Source organism: Arachis ipaensis, chromosome B4 (genome assembly GCF_059453495.1).
Source record: "Arachis ipaensis isolate K30076 ecotype BB chromosome B4, ASM5945349v1, whole genome shotgun sequence".
NCBI classification, from domain to species: Eukaryota; Viridiplantae; Streptophyta; class Magnoliopsida; order Fabales; family Fabaceae; genus Arachis; species Arachis ipaensis.
This window is the reverse complement of record NC_142439.1, coordinates 119187646-119193469: the sequence shown is the minus strand read 5'-3', so window position 1 is coordinate 119193469 and position 5824 is coordinate 119187646. Positions and strand designations below refer to the sequence as shown.

The 5824-nt window shown below is 36.8% G+C and overlaps 1 non-coding gene across 1 annotated transcript; it reads right to left on the bottom strand.

The window, feature by feature from the left end:
• Positions 1–2560: 2560 nt before the first annotated feature.
• Positions 2561–2668, bottom strand: LOC148568952 (small nucleolar RNA R71). Its single transcript, XR_015882960.1, has one exon. It is a non-coding gene; the product is annotated as a small nucleolar RNA R71 (small nucleolar RNA).
• Positions 2669–5824: the final 3156 nt, after the last annotated feature.

Sequence of the window (5824 nt, the reverse complement as noted above, 5' to 3'; positions counted from 1 at the left end):
TTATTTTATTATTTATGTTCGAGAACTCCATAACTATTTTATATCCGCCTGACTGAGATCTACAAGGTGACCATAGCTTGCTTCATACCAACAATCTCCGTGGGATCGACCCTTACTCACGTAAGGTTTATTACTTGGACAACCCAGTGCACTTGCTGGTTAGTTGTATCGAAGTTGTGAATGAAAAACAATTTATTAAGACGTGCGTACATACAGTTTGGCGCCGTTGCCGGGGATTGTTCGAGTTTGGACAACTGACGGTTCATCCTATTGTTCAGATTAGGTAATTTTCTTCTTATTTTGTTTTCAAAAAGTTTTCAAAAATCTTTCAAAAAAATTTTTCCTTTATTTTCGAAAAAAAATGTTTTCAAAAATATATTTTTCTTCAGAATTTTTAAGAATGAATTCTAGTGTTTCATAAAGCATGTTGAAGCCTGGCTGGCTGTAAAGCCATGTCTAAATTCTTTTGGACTGAGGTTTCACTTATACTCAAGAGAAGAGCTTCTTTGTCTTTCTTAGCAAATTAGCTGATGCATGTAATAGCATACTAAAGCTTGGCTGGCTATTAAGCCATGCCTAACCCTTTGATTGGAGCTTTAGACTAAAGAGCATAAGATTCCTGGAATTCATATTAAAAATTTTGGAATCCTTATTTTTCTTTTTCAAATTAATTTTCGAAAAATACCAAAAAAATTAGAAAATCATAAAAATCAAAAAATATTTTTCATGTTTCTTGTTTGAGTCATGTGTCATGTTATAAGTTTGGTGTCAATTGCATGTTTTAAAATTTGCATAAAATTTTCGAAAAACTCATGCATTCATAATGTTCTTCATGATCTTCAAGTTGTTCTTGGTAAATCTTCTTGTTTGATCTTGATGTTTTCTTGTTTTGTGTCTTTTCTTGTTTTTCATGTGCATTTTTGCATTCATAGTGTCTGAACATGAAAGATTTCTAAGTTTGGTGTCTTGCATGTTTTCTTTGCATATAAAATTTTCAAAAATAAGTTCTTGGTGTTCATCTTGATCTTCAAAGTGTTCTTGGTGTTCATCTTGACATTCATAGCATTCTTGCATGCATTCATTGTTTTGATCCAAAATTTTCATGCATTGAGTCTTTTTCATGTTTTCCTCTTTCATCATTAAAAATTCAAAAAAAAAATCAAAAAAATATCTTTCCTTTTTCCTCTCATCAAATTCGAAAATTTGAGTTGACTTTTTCAAAAATTTTTTAAAAATTCAATTGTTTCTTATGAGTCAAATCAAATTTTCAATTTGAAAATCTTATCTTTTTCAAAATCTTTTTCAAAAATCAAATCTTTTTCATTTTTCTTATTTATTTTCGAAAATTATAAAAATATTTTTCAAAAATCTTTTCTTAATTTTATCTCATAATTTTCGAAAATATCATCATCAATTAATGTTTTGATTCAAAAATTTCAAGTTTGTAACTTACTTGTTAAGAAAGATTCAAACTTTAAGTTCTAGAATCATATCTTGTGATTTCTTGTGAATCAAGTCATTAATTGTGATTTTAAAAATCAAATCTTTTTCAAAACTAATTTCAATCATATCTTTTCAAAAATATCTCCTTATCTTATCTTTTTCAAAATTTGATTTTATCTCTAACTAACTAACTTTTTGTTTGTTTCTTATCTTTTTCAAAACTACCTAACTAACTTTCTCTAATTTTCAAAAATATCTTCCTTCTTTTTCAAAATTTCATTTTAATTTACTAATTATTTTAATTTTTTATTTTAATTTTCGAAAATTACTAACCTTTTTCAAAAACTATTTTCGAAAATCACTAACTCTTTTTCAAAAATAACTTTTGAAAATTCTCCTTCTCTCTCATCTCCTTCTAATTATTTATTCATCTACTAACACTTCATCTCACCCAAATTCGAACCCCCTCTTCCATCTGTGTTCGAATTTTCTCTTCTTCTTTTCTTCTACTCACATAAGGGAACCTCTATACTTGGGCAAAAAGGATCCCTATTATTATTAATTTTCTGTCCCTCTTTTTCATATGAGTAGGAGCAAGGACAAGAACATTCTTGTTGAAGCAGATCCAGAACCTGAAAGGACTCTGAAGAGGAAACTAAGAGAAGCTAAATTACAACAATCCAGCAAGCACCTTTCAGAAATTTTCGAACAAGAAGAGGAGATGGCAGCCGAAAATAATAATAATGCAAGGAGGATGCTTGGTGACTTTACTGCACCTAATTCCAATTTACATGGAAGAAGCATCCCCATTCCTGCCATTGGAGCAAACAATTTTGAGCTGAAACCTCAATTAGTTTCTCTGATGCAGCAGAACTGCAAGTTTAATGGACTTCCATCTGAAGATCCTTTTCAGTTCTTAACTGAATTCTTGTAGATCTGTGATACTGTTAAGACTAATGGAGTAAATCCTGAAGTCTACAGGCTCATGCTTTTCCCTTTTGCTGTAAGAGACAGAGCTAGAGTGTGGTTGGACTCCCAACCCAAAGATAGCCTGAACTCTTGGGATAAGCTGGTCACGGCTTTCTTAGCCAAGTTCTTTCCTCCTCAAAAGCTGAGCAAGCTTAGAGTGGATGTTCAAACCTTCAGACAGAAAGAAGGTGAATCCCTCTATGAAGCTTGGGAGAGATACAAAGAACTGACCAAAAAGTGTCCTTCTGACATGCTTTCAGAATAGACCATCCTGGACATATTCTATGATGGTCTGTCTGAATTAGCTAAGATGTCATTGGATACTTCTGCAGGTGGATCCACTCACCTAAAGAAAACTCTTGCAGAAGCTCAAGAACTCATTGACATGGTTGCTAATAACCAATTCATGTACACTTCTGAGAGGAATCCTGTGAGTAATGGGACGCCTATGAAGAAGGGAGTTCTTGAAATTGATACTCTGAATGCCATATTGGCTCAGAATAAAATATTGACTCAGAAAGTCAATATGATTTCTCAGAGTCTGAATGGAATGCAAGCTGCATCCAACAGTACTCAAGAGGCATCTTCTGAAGAAGAAGCTTATGATCCTGAGAACCCTACAATAGCAGAGGTGAATTACATGGGTGAACCATATGGAAACACCTATAACCCCTCATAGAGAAATCACCCAAATCTCTCATGGAAGGATCAACAAAAGCCTCAACAAGGCTTTAATAATGGTGGAAGAAATAGGTTTAACAATAGTAAACCTTTTCCATCATCCACTCAGCAATAGACAGAGAACTATGAACAAAATACCTCTAATTTAGCAAACTTAGTCTCTGATCTATCTAAGGCCACTGTAAGTTTCATGAATGAAACAAGGTCCTCCATTAGAAATTTGGAAGCACAAGTGGACCAGCTGAGTAAAAGGATCACTGAAATCCCTCCTAGTACTCTCCCAAGCAATACAGAAGAAAATCCAAAAGGAGAGTGCAAGGCCATTGAAATGACCATCATGGCCGAAACCACAAAAGAGGAGGAGGACGTGAATCCCAAGGAGGAAGACCTCCTGAGACGTCCAGTGATCAATAAGGAGCTTCCCTCTGGGGAACCAAAGGAATCTGAGACTCATCTAGAGACTATAGAGATTCCATTGAACCTCCTTATGCCCTTCATCAACTCTGATGAGTATTCCTCTTCTGAAGAGAATGAGGAGGTTACTGAAGAGCAAGTTACCAAGTACCTTGGTGCAATCATGAAGCTGAATGCCAAATTATTTAGTATTGAGACTTGGGAAGATGAACCTCCCTTGTTCACCAATGAACTAAGTGATCTGGATCAACTGAGATTGCCTCAGAAGAAACAGGATCCTGGAAAGTTCCTAATACCTTGTACCATAGGCACCATGATCTTTGAAAAAGCTCTGTGTGACCTTGGTTCAAGGATAAACCTCATGCCCCTCTCTGTAATAGAGAAACTGAGAATCTATGGGGTGCAAGCTGCTAAAATCTCATTAGAGATGGCAGACAATTCAAGAAAACAAGCTTATGGACAAGTAGAGGACGTGTTAGTAAAGGTTGAAGGCCTTTACATCCCTGCTGATTTCATAGTCCTGGAGACTGGGAAGAATGATGATGAATCCATCATCCTTGGAAGACCTTTCCTAGCCACAACAAGAGCTGTGATTGATGTTGACAGAGGCAAACTAGTCCTTCAATTGAATGAGGACTCCCTTGTGTTGAAAGCTCAAGGTCATCCTTCTGTAAACATGGAGAGGAAGCACAGTAAGCTTCTCTCAAAATAGAGTCAACTAGAGCCCCTACAGTCAAACTCTAAGTTTGGTGTTGGGAGGCCACAACCAAACTCTAAGTTTGGTGTTGAACTCCCATATCCAAACTCTAAGTTTGGTGATGGGAAGTCTCAACAATGCTCTAAACATCTGTGAGGCTCCATGAGAGCCCACTGTCAAGCTATTGATATTAAAGAAGCGTTTGTTGGGAGGTGATGAGCGGATATTTTATACGCTTTTTGGGGTTAATTTCATATAGTTTTTAGTATATTCTAGTTAGTTTTTAGTTTATTTCCATTAGTTTTCAGGAAAAATTCATATTTCTGGACTTTACTATGAGTTGTGTGTTTTTCTGTAATTTCAGGTATTTTTCTGGCTGAAATTGAGGGAGCTGAGTAAAAATCTGATTCAGGCTGAAAAAGGACTGCTGATGTTGTTGGATTCTGACCTCCCTGCACTCAAAGTGGATTTTATGGAGCTACAGAACTCGAAATGGCGCGCTTCCAATTGCGTTGGAAAGTAGACATCCAGGGCTTTCCAGCAATATATAATAGTCCATACTTTGCTCAAGGATAGACGATGTAAACTGGCGTTCAACACCAGTTCTCTGCCCAATTCTGGCGTCCAGCGCCAGAAAAGGATTAAAAGTTGGAATTCAACACCAGAAATGGATCCAAACCTGGCGTTGAACGCCCAAAACAGCCTTATGCACGTGAATTGCCTAAGTCTCAGCCCCAGCACACACCAAGTGAGCCCCAGAAGTGGATCTCTGCACCATCCATCATAGTTTACTCATTTTTTTGTAAACCTAGGCTACTAGTTTAGTATTTAAACAACTTTTAGAGACTTATTTTGTATCTCATGACATTTTAGATCTGAATTTTATACTCTTTGACGGCATGAGTCTCTAAACTCCATTGTTGGGGGTGAGGAGCTCTGCTGTGTCTCGATGAATTAATGCAAGTATTTCTGTTTTCTATTCAACATGCGTGTTCCTATCTAAGATATTCATTCGCACTTCAACCTGAATGTGATGAACGTGACAATCATCATCATTCCCTATGAACGCGTGCCTGACAACCACTTCCGTTCTACTTTAGATTGAATGAGTATCTCTTAGATCTCTTAATCAGAATCTTCGTGGTATAAGCTAGATTGATGGCGGCATTCATGAGAGTCTGGAAAGTCTAAACCTTGTCTGTGGTATTCCGAGTAGGACTCTGGGATTGAATGACTATGACGTGCTTCAAACTCGTGAGTGCTGGGCATAGTGACAGACGCAAAAGGATAGTAAATCCTATTCCGGTACTCTTGAGAACCTGCAGATGATTAGCCGTGCGGTGACAGCGCACTTGGACCCTTTTCACTGGAAGGATGGATGGTAGCCATTGACAACAGTGATCCACCTACACACAGCTTGCCATAGGAGGACGTGCATGCGTGAATCAGAAGACAGAGGAAGGCAGAGATTCTGAAGGCAAAGCATCTCCAAAACTCCAACTTATTCTCCATTACTGCATAACAAGTAACCTTTATTCCATGCTCGCTCGCTCATTCGCAATTCAACTGATAAATATAATTGACTTCCTGACTAAGAATTGCAAGATAACCATAGATTGC